The sequence below is a fragment of the Enhydra lutris genome, unplaced genomic scaffold, assembly GCF_002288905.1.
Source record: "Enhydra lutris kenyoni isolate GAN:26980312 unplaced genomic scaffold, ASM228890v2 scaffoldscaffold145, whole genome shotgun sequence".
Lineage (NCBI taxonomy): Eukaryota > Metazoa > Chordata > Mammalia > Carnivora > Mustelidae > Enhydra > Enhydra lutris.
In genome coordinates this window covers 185,660-199,438 of record NW_019154229.1, presented here as the reverse complement: position 1 = coordinate 199,438, position 13,779 = coordinate 185,660, and the positions used below count along the sequence as shown (strand labels likewise).

The following is a 13,779-nucleotide window of genomic DNA, read 5'->3' as shown; positions in this document are numbered from 1 at the left end:
GGGCAAGAAATGATATGGAATTTTTTTTTCTATACTGCTAGTCTCAGGCTGGAAGGATGGGACGTGTCCTGGAGGCTGGAGCAGCGAGGTCCGAACGCAGCCACAGGAAGGTTCTGAGAGAGAGAAAAGAGAGGGGAGGGCGAAAGAGGGAAGGCTCACACAGCATGTGTTTTTGCAAGATAGCAAAGTCCTCACCGTTTCTCACTCATGGTGTGCAATTAAGAGATGTGTAATTGATAGAGTATGGTCTGGCGGGATGCTCTGGGGGATGTTTATACAGCGCACTGTAGCAGAGAGCAGGGAGTTAAGGTAGCTCTGGGCCAGGACTGAGGATGTGACACAATCTTCACTGCTAGTAAAAGCAAATTCCACCTGAGGACTGCATTACATCACATGCCATGCCCCCTGCTGGTAGACCTTGTATTTGGCCAAGCATGGGGTAAACACTTTCAAAACCTCCACATGGCCAGAAGAGGGAGACTTAACACACCCAGAGAAGAATGGCGCCTGGTGGGGGATTCTTCTGACAAACTTAACTTTTGAGTACTTAAGCAATAGGAATGCCCCATAACTTGCATATATGCTTCCTCTTAGCTCTGAAGTGTTTCTGCCTCTCAGAGTCTTAGAGTTTCTGAGTGTGTGGTATGAACACACTGGACCCATTGAAAGCAGCAAGATGGTGACTCCATCACAGCTTTTTGGCCTTCTGCTCCTCTGGGTTCCAGGTGAGAATATTTGGACAAAGGAGGTTAAAGTGGGGGTACGATTTTCCATCCCTGATTTTCTTTCTTCATTGGGAATACTTCCACAGATGAATTTGGCTTACTGATTAAGTGTGAAATTTTAAAAATAAGTAGTATTCTCTGTCCTACCTAACTAGATACTGGTGACTTCCATGTACATATCCTGAGATGCTGCTGATGTTTCCTGTGTGGTTTCAGCCTCCCATGGAGAGAACATGCTGACCCAGTCTCCTGCTGTCCTGTCCATGACTCCAAAAGAAAGAGTCACCATCACCTGCCGGGCCAGTCAGAGCATTAACAAGTGGTTAGCCTGGTATCAGCAGGAGCCAGGGAGAGCTCCTAAGCTCCTCATCTATGAAGCATGCAAGTTGGGAACTGCGGTTCCATCACGGTTCAGCTGCTGAACCGTGATGGAACTGCAGCAGTGGGTCTGGGAAAGACTATACCCTCACCATCAGCAGCCTGGAACCTGAAGAAGCTGGGACTTACTACTGCCAGCACTTATAGTAGCTACCTGCCCACAGTGTTATAGGTCAGAACATAAACTACCAGGGAAGCAGACGTGAGGGGCTGGGCTGCCCCCACTGCTCCTCTGATGTCTGCACCCGCTCAGAAGGTTTCTCATAGGCAGCCCCACTTTGGACATCACTGGGGGCTTAGGGAGAAGGGCAAGGAGGCTCCTCAGCCCCCTGACTAACTCCCTTTTCCCCAGATCATTACACCTGAAGACTGGGGGTGATGACATCCACTGGGGTTTATACAGCAAAAGAGAAGCCACTCTAGGTATTCCAAGCAGGAATTGCTTCCTCTAGGGAAGTAATGTCTAAATGTCACTCATTAAAAGGCCTGGGGATATAATAATAAGGGAAGCAGACACTAGAAACAGGTGATTCCTCGGTGATTCCCCATAGGTCACAGAATTTATACCATTGGAAATACAAGCTGCCTAACCACGTGGTCCTCAGGCCTGTCTAGGAAGGCCAGGGATGGAGGAGCTGATGCTCCAGCCTCTACAGACCCTCCCCAGGTGATTCTCCGGTCCCTCACTGATGGCTCACCTGCCGGCAGGTGCTGATGGAAGGCATAGAATCCTCCTCTTCTGACCTCCAGATCTAGGGTAAGGTGCCTCATGAGCAACTCCATAGGGAACCATAGAGGAAAGGGGACTCTGGGAAATGTGCTTCCAGAAGTGATGGTGGTGACTGGGAGCTGACAGAAGACAGCCTGGGATGGTCACTGTTTTTACATCTCTCAGAAGTTGGCCAGTTAGGGGAGGCCCCAGAATATGTTTGAATATACTTCTAGCTATCATCATTAGGTCACAGCAAGGAGATCTTGTTAAGCAACTGAGGGAACAGAAGAATGAGGAAATTGTGTCATGTATATAGAAATAACTTGACAATGAAGGACTTTCCTGATTAAAAAACACTAAATTTGAATGAAGCATTGTTTTTTCTTAGTATAAAAATATCTTGTTGCTTAAAATTCTCTATTAACGAGAGCATCAATGACAACCCTGAAAGCTTGTGACAAATCTGAAATAGTTGTCTCCTCCTGATACCTACTCACATGGCTCTCCATTTTACCAAGATAGCAGGAGAGCTGTATATGATAAGATGCTCTGTTATAGAGCATTTTTACTTCCACTAAAGTAGTCTTTCTTTAATTTTCTATTTTCATTTAAGAAATTTCTATGGGGGGCGCCTGGGTGGATCAGTGGGTTAAAGCCTCAGCCTTTGGCTCAGGTCATGATCCCAGGGTCCTGGGATCAAGCCCCGCATCAGGCTCTCTGCTCAGCAGGGAGACTGCTTCCCTTCCTCTCTCTGCCTACCTGTGATCTCTGTCTGTCAAATAAATAAATAAAATCTTAAAAAAAAAAAAAGAAATTTCTATGGAAGCCACCTGTTGAATTAAAGCCACATGTTGAAAATGCCTCCAATTTTGCTTTCTCATTCATACAAAATTAAATTACAAACTTCTTTTTAGACTGGAAAGATTGAAAAATATAATTATTTGGAAACTATATGACCATGTATCTTAAAAATTAAATAGAATAATGACTTGAAATTTAAAGAATTACAAAGACCACAGTAAGAATAAATCAAAATTATATGTGATTCTGTCAGAATAACTGGAGTTATTTTTGTGGCTTCTGTACCCTCCTACAGCTTGCCATGAGAATGATGTGCCATGGGTAGTCACCACACTCTGTCTTGGTCCCAGATCAACCACAATCCTTCGGCTGGAGAACCATTCATCTCCCTGCAGAAGAAGTACACAGCTAAGCCCTGTGTGCATTATCCAAATTATTGTCAACATGAACATCCATGACTATAGAGACAAATGCTTAGTATGACAAGCCACTGAGTTTTTGACTGGTTTGTTAAAATAGTGTGTAAAATCTGACTAATACACTTTTTACACATCTCTGCATAGAAATTGACAGGTTTTTATTAAACATGATGGCGTAAAAAGGAATAGTTGGAAATCCATTCATAAAAAGATACAAAATAAGAGATGTTTTTAAAAATAGTTGAAAGAAAGTGTAAAATACAGCTTATTGTAGAAAAATCTAATTAAGATTATTTAGAGTAATGCTGACACATTCTGTAGATAATTCAGACTTATTGAATGTGATTAAATCTAAAGTACATAAATAAAATTATATATGTGAATATACATCCATATGCATATATATGAATAATATATATACATGTAGATACATTTCTGATGTGTTTATACAGTTATCTTATGAGTTAAGTGGATTAATATGAGTTCAGTAACTCCCCATAAATAACTGGTGTCCCAGACCAGATATAGTACTAACCTGACTTGAGAAGTTTTCTTTACAATCTTTGTTTCTAAGTCATACACCAATTGGTATACCTATCTGAATCTACGCTTTCTCACACAGTGGAGGTCCTAAGGGTTTGAATGGTGTTATCTTTTGCTACAAACCATTACAGCCCATGAAAGCCCCATTATCTCTATGTCCACATTGATGTGATGAATTCCAGGTATGAGATATTATCCAATCTTTTTTTTTTCATTTTATGGTGACATCTATTAATACTCTCATGACATAGGTCACAGCTCTTGTAATTTACAGAGAAAATAACAACTAAATGAAACTACCAATCAACAAACATAAAACAGACTGACTGAAAAATGAATTCATGGGTAAAACCACTTGTCTTCAAGTGGGTCATAAGGGACAGTACTTAGCCTTCTGAGAGGAAGCATATCAGAATCTAGGGGATGGGCAGTTATCAAATTTGATCATTTAACAATATGTGCTACAATCTCATTTTCATCCTACAAATATTAACATTTGTTTTATCAACAATTGGCGTGTCTCTAAAATATCGATTGAATGATTTCTCTGGCCTTGTTGGTGAATTAGAGGATAAAATTACAATTTAGAGATGCATAGTCAATGTGTTAAATATCTTAGACTGCTCCTTAGGTAATCATTCCCCCATATTTTATACATAATTAACCCTGAAGAAACTTGGATGAAATTGGAAAAATTTAACAGGTTGTTCTGTAGCCAAAAGAAACCAAGGGGGAAACAAGTCAACCTATTTCCTAAGAACTTTCAACAGAGAATCCCAGCGCACGGACCATTGGGGTAAATATCAACTACCTCATTTCCCACTTTCCCAGGTAAGGAAAGAGACGTGGAGACTTAGAAAGAAACATTTATTACCAGGAGTAAAATGTTGGCTAGTCAGTTACCTAGAGATACAAAAACAAGTGCTTTCAATTCCAGATGAACCCAGATACTTCCTCTTTTTTTATGAATTATTTTCTGAATTGGGGACAAATTTATGCCTGAGGTTTGTCAGAGAATTTTACTGATATGATGCCACTTTGCTGCTCCTCTCAAGGATGATTTTGAGAAAAGGGAATCACAACAGTGCATAAAATTCAAGGGTTATATACGATGAAAGGAGAAATAGTCAATTCACTGACATAGACTACTGGTTTTGACAAATTATCAGACCTGGAAAAAAACAAGATCAAAAGATTGGAGTCAAAGTCATTTTGGAAAGAAAAAAATGAGCCAAGATTGAAAATAATAGTTTCCCAGTGGATGCTGATCAAAGAGGCCATCATCAAAGAGAAGGTGGTCAATAATTACATGGTCCTATAGGTCGATGTTGGTTCCTGGTATGGTCTGATCATCTGTTCATATGTTGAAATCTTAAACCCCAAGGTGATCATATTATGCAGTTGGGCCTTTGGTAGGTGATTAGGTCGTGAGGATGGAGCACACAGGATGGGACTAGTGCTTTAAAAAGAGACCCCACTGAGCTCCCTGGTCCCTTCAACCATGTCAAGACACAGCAGGAAGGCACCATCTCAGAAGCAGAATGTGAGTCCTCACCAAATACTAAATGGGCCAGCAACCTGATCGTGGACTCCACAGCCTCCAGAACTGTGAGAAATATAATTCTGTTGTTTATAAGCTGCCCAGTCTAAGGTTCTTTCTGGTGTAACAACCCAAATAGACTAGGACAGTCACCTCTCCCAGCTTTCCCGGGAAGCCTAATGAACAAACGTCATGACATCAGAGATAGAAGTCCATGTGTAGGCTCAAGGATACAGATTCATCTAACTGAAGGTGGCGGGATTACTAACATATGTTCTGTGATTGAGCCATTTGATATAAGGAGACATTAGGGCTAATTCAAACAGAAAACAGAAAGGTATTTATTATCATGAATTGGGTAAATCAAAAATGTGTAGAAAGACCAGATAAGCAGGCTCAGGCAACTCCCTATTTCAGTCCCTCAAATACCCTAGTATTTTCTATGATCAGGAAAGCTATTGCTCTGGCAAAGGCCATCTGGTGAATCAGAAAGCTATGTGCTTCAGACAGTGCTGCCTGGACCCTACTCCAGAGAAGTGAGCCCTTCTGGCTGTGTGTTTTTCCTCCCCTCTCTCTGTGATGAGAACCACTCTATAGGAATTCATCGGATAGTCAGAGTCTTAATCGCACCAGCAGCAAAGAATGCCAAGGCAATGTGGTTTAGCCTTTCCAGAATCTTCCACACAAAAAGCCTTGAGGGAACCTTGAGGACAAAGATACTAAGGAAGCTTTTTCACAATAACTACATGAGTCAGGCACACATTTATGTCTGTTAAATAATTTTGCTTTCTCTACTCTTTCTTTTTAAAAAAAAATTGTTAAGCAAAACAAAAACAAAAGAAAAAAAAAAACCCACAGGACCAAAATGGTGTCATTTATGTTAAGCCTCTGTGTTAGCAAACCAAGACTTAACACCTCATATAAGTGCAATATCACCCCCAGGAATGCGATCTTTAACCAGCCGAACTGGAATTTCCCCATCTGAACTAGTAGCCAATCCACTGATAGACCCCTTTCATTCCTTTTCAGAGGGCAACCTTCCCTAAAACAATGCATTCTTTGCTAATAATTTTCTTTTTTCTGCTCTCTCTCTGCCTTTCAAATATCTTTGTAATGTCTTTGTAAATATCTTGCACACACATGGTATTTGGTACTACCAAATACTGATACCAGTTCACATGATAGTAATTGAGAACATGCATCGCTTGGAAGTCATGTACGGAATCTTTTTTAAAGATTTATTTATTTGACAGAGGGAGAGCACAAGCAGGTAGAGTGGCAGGCAGAGGGAGAGGGAGAAGTAGGCTCTCTACCAATCAGGAAGATTGATGCAGGGCTTGATTCCAGGATCTGGGTTCATGACCTGAGCTGAAGGCAGATGCTTAACCAACTAAGCCACTCTGGTGCCTCATATACAGAATTTGGGAAAGTCTTGTTGAGATGAGCATTTTTGCTTATTATTTTGTTAAGGCTTTATTTGTTTATTAGAGACAAAAAGAGCAAAAGAGAGCATGAGCAGGAGAGAGAGAGAGAAGCAGGCTCCCCACTGAGCAGGGGGTCTGATGTGGGGCTCGATCCCAAGATCCTAGGTTCATAATGTGAGCTGAAGGAAGACTCTTTTAGCTTATTATTACATTGAGAATTAATTCATTTCCATTGAATATTACATGGAAGCTCCTCAATTGTACAGAATTTTGGAAAATGGCAAGTTTGTTCTCATTTGCCTCAAGTTCCAACAAACTATATATTCCCTGCAAATTTATGGTAAAACAAGATCTCACTTCTTGCTTTAACTTTTGATGAATTGGCAAATGTGACTAGCCGCTAGATGGCAATGCCCACATCCCCGTCTTCCCCTTAAGGAACTTCCACACTTTAGAACCTGGTGTCTGAGAGTAGACACACCTTTGTGTTACAAAAGTAGTCTTAGTTGATACTAATGTGAAAAAGTATAACTGTATATACCTATAAGACCCTGATTTTGAATTTCACCTACTTTTCTTGTGGCACATAAAATTAATCTGCTTTTGATTTTTCTCAACCATTTGAATGAAAAAGCAACTTTTAGCATACAAGACCCTCAAAAGCAGTCAGTGGGCCTGATGGAGCCCTTGAACCATAGTTTGCCAACTTCTAATCTTGCTTTTCTAGCCAGGCTGAATTCAGAGTCTCAGCTATGAGTCTACCAGGAATTATGACTTCATCTACCAATCAGAGATTCAGAACTAGCACAATACTGGGACTGGCTTCCTATCTGATATGCTGTACGTGATTCTCCAGCTAGAATTCAGATGCCCTGCATCTAAAGGTCGAGTTTCCTGCCACTGTGATAGGACCATGAAGTGCTTCTTTCTGTTTTAAAGACAGAGTTTGAAGACTAGCAGGCTTCCTTCTGTCCCATTGTCCCCCTCAGATCTCATCTTGAATTGTACAAGGCTGAGGGGAGAATGGTGTTGAGCAATAGTGAATATGCTATCACAAGAGGACAATTCAGTGCTTTGAGAATGACATCTATCCAATTGCACAGGTTCACCAAGAGAAGAACTGTCCATGTACTAATGAACCATATGGATGCACATCATACCAACAAAATTCTATTCACAAGGTTCAGCAAACAAATATGCAGAGCTACCTTTCAGCCCTATTAACTCCCTTTAGTTGGGCTCATTTGTGCAGTGCACAAACCGAGCTACTCCAAGAGCACTCCTGAGTCCCCAGCCTCTTCTTCTTAACAAATATCTCTTGATTTTATCCCTATTGCTCAGAGCCCTCAAATAGGAGCTCTGCTCATGACCTCCATTGAAGAATAGCTTCAAACAAAAAAAAGGGAGGGATAAATATGATATATCCTAATCATAACAAAGATGTTATTCTATATTCAGGTTTTCCACGTGACTCTGTAAAGAGGTGACATGGCAATAAGCACAGGGCAATGAGAACGGCAAAGCCCTGAAGCCACTGAGAAGAACACAGCTATTACGTGTTTGTTAACAGGTAGGTGCTACTAACAGTAGTCATAGACATACCTACCCTGTGGTTATTCTCCTTGACAAACAATATTGACTTTGTTGGATTAAAAAAGAGTAAAGGAAACCTCATCTAAGCTGGAAAGTTCTCCTACACATACCATTCCATGGTTAGAGTCTGCATAACCAACGGGCAGAAGAAATGTAAGAATTCTCTTGACAAGGGAGGACATTTTTCATGTAGGAATTCACTTCCCGCTTTTAAGAAAAAAAAGGATGATCTCTCCCTGCAAGCAATAAACACTACTTGCAGCCAGGGAGAAACCACCACAACCTCAAACTGTCCTTCTCCAGTAAGCATTTTTTCAAAACAATCCTCCCCAATCTCCTCTTAATGCATAATAAAAGCGGACCTTCCTTTTGCCTCTTCAGACTAGGTGGAGGTTTGCCATAGTTTGCTTTGTCCCGAATTGCAATTCTTCTTTTTTCAAGTAAGTTTATTTGCTAGTAAAATAACTGGCTATTTTTTGTTTAAGATTGACAAGTGCACTAATAGAATTATTAATTCAGAATAATGATAAAATTAAAAATTCTTAGTAGGGGGCCAGGGAGAATGGCAGAGGGAGAAGGGGAGAGAGAATCTTAAGCAGTCTCCACACTCCATGCAGAGCCCAATGCAGAGCTTGATGTCACGTCCCTGAGATCGTGACCTGAGCTGAAATCAAGAGTCTGATGCTGAACTGACTGAGCCACCCAGGCGCCCCATCACTCCTGATTTTTAATGTCAACACATAAGTAAAGCAATCTCTCCAGAGCCCTGGTCAGGGATATGAATCGACCATTGTATGACATCTATAAGGAAGGGCCTCTGATTTAGTTCCTTGGTTCCTAAAGCTCTGTACAATTCCATAGGTTTTCAGTATCATAGAAAGCAAAGAGAAAGACAAAATACTGTCTTTGATGGGGACATAATTTGGTCACTCATTTTTTTAATTTTCTTAACCTATTGGGAACAAGTTGATTTTAAAACTTTTCTGGAAGTTTAATGGACAAATAATGGTAAAGACAATATTTAAGAACAAAGTTGTAGAACTACAACAGCCACAGAATGAGCAAAACTCTATTACCTATATTATTTATTTATTATTTATTTATGGTTAACATACACTGTTAGTTTCATGTATATAACGTAGTGATTGAACATTTCTATGCCTTATGAAATGATCACCACGATAACCACCATGTGTCACCATACAAAGTTATTAAATATCATTGGCTATATTCTCTATGCTGTACCTTACATCCCCATGAATTATTTATTTTACAACTGGAAGTATTATCTACTCTTTGATACAGCTTTTTCCCCTTAAGTGCATCACAGTTATGAATAAAATGTTCTGTGTGGTATACATTTGCTTTACAAATATGTTTGAACCCCATGAACTATTTCTTTTAGATTAGATCATATGGAGAGTAATTCAACATTTTTTATAAAAAGTTAATGTTGATATGAAGACACAAAAAGATAACATGAAAAATAAATAGATCATTGTCACCTATAAACATAAAAGCACAAACGTAGATAACATTTTAATATTTTCTTCCCCTTATATTATAAAAATATGGTGACAATATAGAGTAAATTTCAAGAATATTAGGAATTAGCAAGAAGGTAAAAATAACTTCAACATTAGGTAGTTTATATGAATAAAATGGTGGTTTTCTTTTTGCCTGATTTTAAATCATATGGACATAGTTAAGAGAGCTTGGTATTTGTGCAGGGAATTCTTGGGAAGGTTGAGCATAATACAGCCTCTGATTCGTGAGCGAAATGCAGCTGCAGAACACAGAGCATTGGTCCTCTCGGCCCCAGAGCTGCTGAGAGGGAGGACAGATTTCCCTGACCTTCTGAGGTCAGGAGTGTAAAGGTTCATCCCCAAGTGCTGGTTGTGTGCTATGATGGAAATTCACCTTCAGGGCTGTGGCTGGACACAGGGACATGGACAGCCACCCTTTGAGCAACCGAATGGGAGCAACTGTGGTTCCTGGGAGGCTGCCAGTGGGAGAGGGGACATCTGAGGTGCTGTGGATCTTGACCTAAGAAAAAATTAGACAAACAGACCCCTCTCACTCCAAAGAATCCCACAGGCTTACAATGTACAGCTCAAATAAAAAATTACAAGGTACTCGGGATTGAAGGTGATTTACAATAACCAGCTTCCTACCTGAGCAACCCTGTAGAAGTCTTCTGGGAAGAGCAGCTCTGGGACATTTTATGTTGAACCAAGCGGGTGATGATCCTGGGAGCCCCAGTTAGCCCAGATGATGCACTATTGTAATGGTGATATAAGGGGTTCCAAATAAAACCTTTCAATCACAAAGGCAGATGAAATAAAGATATGTAACACACTTTTACACACATTTCTAATTTTCAAGTAAGAACAGTTCATCGACTAAGAATGGAGTTAGAATCTAGTTTCCACCATATACATTTCAGCCAAATGTAGGGTCATTTATGAGAATAAAAAAGGAATGGCATTAAGGAACTGTATGGGGGTGGGGAGGTTTGCTTCCCAAACATCAGCTCTTCCCCTCTTCTCCCCCGGGGCTCATGGCATCGATCCAAGGTAAGGTAAAAAGATGAAGCCTCACTGGCCTTTCTAGAGCATGATGTCCTGGGTAACCCACAGCCAAAAATGTGTATTCAGGGGCACCTGGAAGGCTCAGTGGGTTAAAGCCTCTGCCTTTGGCTCAGGTCATGATCTTAGGGTCCTGGGACCGAGGCCTTCATCAGGCTCTGTGCTCAGCAGGGAGCCTGCTTCCCTTCCTCTCTCTCTGCCAGCCTCTCTGCCTACTTGTGATTTCTGTCTGTTAAATAAATAAATAAATAGTTTTTTTTAAAAAATGTGTATTCATAGGAAAGTTTAGCTCATAGAGAGTCATCTACTTTTCTCTCCTCATTCTTAGGAGGAAGACCCCCTGTTCTAATCACAAATTCTTGGACTCTGAGGACAAACAGGAGCACAAAATACAGAGATGGTGTTTTTCTGACAAACAGCTCAGAGAAGCTCCTTGGGGTCAGGACACGAACCCTGCGTCTGTGTGATCTCCCAAGAGGCACTGGTTCTGCACCTGTCTCAGACCTGCCCAACTCCTCTGAGATTTGTATATTTCCCCCAGAGCCCATTTCTGCTCTTCAGCATCTTCATGAAGAGGCTGCTCAGACATTCGGGGCAAAAAAGAGCCTCAGGGTGGGCCTCGGATCGAACATGGGAGTCCTGACCCAACTCCTCTGCCTTCTACTGGCCTGCCTTCCAGGTGAGGAGGGGAGTGCAGGGGACATCCCCGAGATGGTCAGAGTCCTCTCCCCCTGACTGTGGGATCTCCCCAGGGATCCTCCCTGTGGATCCCTGACTCAGGGTCTCCCCTTCCCTCAGAAACACAGGTGCTCTCAGATTAGGGGACCAGGGCCGCCAGACTCTTCCTGGAGGAACATGGTGTGGGACCTGGTAAACAATGTTGACTTTGTGTTTTGCTTCCTACCCAGCTGTCAGCCAGCAGGTGGGGCTGGCCCAGTCTCTGGCCTTCCTCTCTGTGTCCCTGAGGGATGGCATGTCCATCACCTGCAGGGCCAATGAGAGCATCAGCATTACTTGAGCTGGTATCAGCAGAATCCAGGTCAGGCTCCACAGCTTCTCATCTATGATGCTGATAACCTCAAGTCTAGTGTCAGACCAGTTCTCTGCGATTCAGTTGGACAGAGAATTCATCCTCAAAATCAGCACAGTAGAGGCTGAGGATGCTGCCAGTTATTACTGCCAGCAGGATTATACCCTTCCTCCCACAATGGCATAGCCCCTCACAGAAACTGTCCCCAGCATGGGTGGTGATGGTGAGGGGAGCAGTGGGCTATGCTCACTGAGGTTCCAGCAGCTACGTTCTGCTCTGGGTCTGATCATCCCAGCAGGAGCTGCTTTGGGGAAGGGCTAGCAGGGCTCAAAGTTCAAGGGACTTTGTCCTTCGAAAGCTTCCTTTCCTGATGACACAAATCCCAAACCTCAGGAATTCTAAAAATGAAATTTCACTTGCAGGCCTGCAATGGAATTCATCCATGGAATGGACCTTGAATCCTATCTCTGATAAACACTTTGTGAAGTAGGCAAAAAAAGGGAAACCATATCCAAGCAAACACTACTAATACTACTAATACTGCTATGACTAATACTAGTATTGCAAAATCTAGTACTACTAATGTTAGTACTAATACTTTGGGCACTACTACTGTAATGATCCTACCACTAATAAAACTAATAAACATCAACAACTATACTTTCAACTGCTATTGAGTGAAATCTTGAGGACTTACTGTGTATTGAATACCGTACGAAGGACTCATTCATCTACCGCAATTCATCACACAATAATCCTCTAGAGATGAGAAGTCAGGGGTTCTCAGAGTTTACATTTACTCAACATGCCAGTTGTTGTAAAGGAAGTAGACGGAAAAAGAATCTGTTATTTTGACTCCATAATTTCTACTCATTATTTAACTACATTCATTAAGAAAAAAATTAGTACAACTAAAAACAGGTCAAGACAGAGACTGTCTCTAGCATCCCAAAAGCTCCCTCAGTCTCCTTCCCTGTCAATTCCATGCCCACCCCCCATGCACATACCAGTACTCAGTACTTTTTTACTGTGATACACCCAACAGAATTGACAGTGTACGTGCTCAAGGAATGTCATGACAGTGTTGCTTATGACAACCGTAAACTGGAAACAAGTTACTGATCTAGAATGGAATGGCTGCTTCAATTATGGTATTTGCAAACATCTTTATCCCCTCTGTGCTTTAGCTGAGTGGTAGTTTTGAAACCTGTGATAATTTCGATGCTGCCCAACTTACCAATCTTTCATATGGAGTACTCTTCATGTCTTATCTGAAAAGCCATTTTATACCTTAAATTGATGAATATATTACTACTTACTATTTTTCTAAGCTTTGTCACTGTACTTTAGTTTTATAATCTAGCTGCATTGGTTTCTTGGACATGATACAGAGTAGGGGATCAGATTTCATTTCTCTTTCAGTATGAAGGTCCACTTGAACCATCCCACTATATTAGAAAGAACATTCCTTTGTTAATTGTCCTAAGAATCATGTGTCACAAATTAAGCATCCCCATAGATATATGTCTACTTGTGGACTATGTTTCATTCCCCTGGTCTCTCTTATATCTTTGTGGCATACTACAGTGCCCTAATCACTGTGACTATAAATAAGCCTTTTCAAAAAGATATTTCATTTATTTATTTGAGAGTGAGTAAACATGAGCTGGCAGGGGAGGAGTAAAGGGAGAGGGAGAAGCAGACTCCCCATTGAGCAGGGAGCCAGACCCAATTCTCCTTCCCAGGACCTGAGCAAAAAGGCAGATGCTTAACCAACTGAGCCACCCAGGAGCCTTATGTGTATTTAATAAGTCTTAATAGTCAATAGGGTATTCTCTCAACATTGTTGCTTTTCAGAATTGTCTTATTCTTTTTAGCTCAGAATTTCCCATATATTTTACAATGTGCAAAAAAAGTAACTGGGTTTTTATTGGAAGTACATTGAAACTAAGGATCAATGTGTTGAGATAGACATATTGAGTCTTTGGATGCATGAAAATGTAATATTTCTCCATTTATTCAGGTC

At 41.1% G+C, this 13,779-nt stretch overlaps 1 pseudogene; it reads left to right on the top strand.

The window, feature by feature from the left end:
- Positions 1-676: 676 nt before the first annotated feature.
- On the top strand, positions 677-1,275 carry LOC111140035 (annotated as a pseudogene).
- Positions 1,276-13,779: the final 12,504 nt, after the last annotated feature.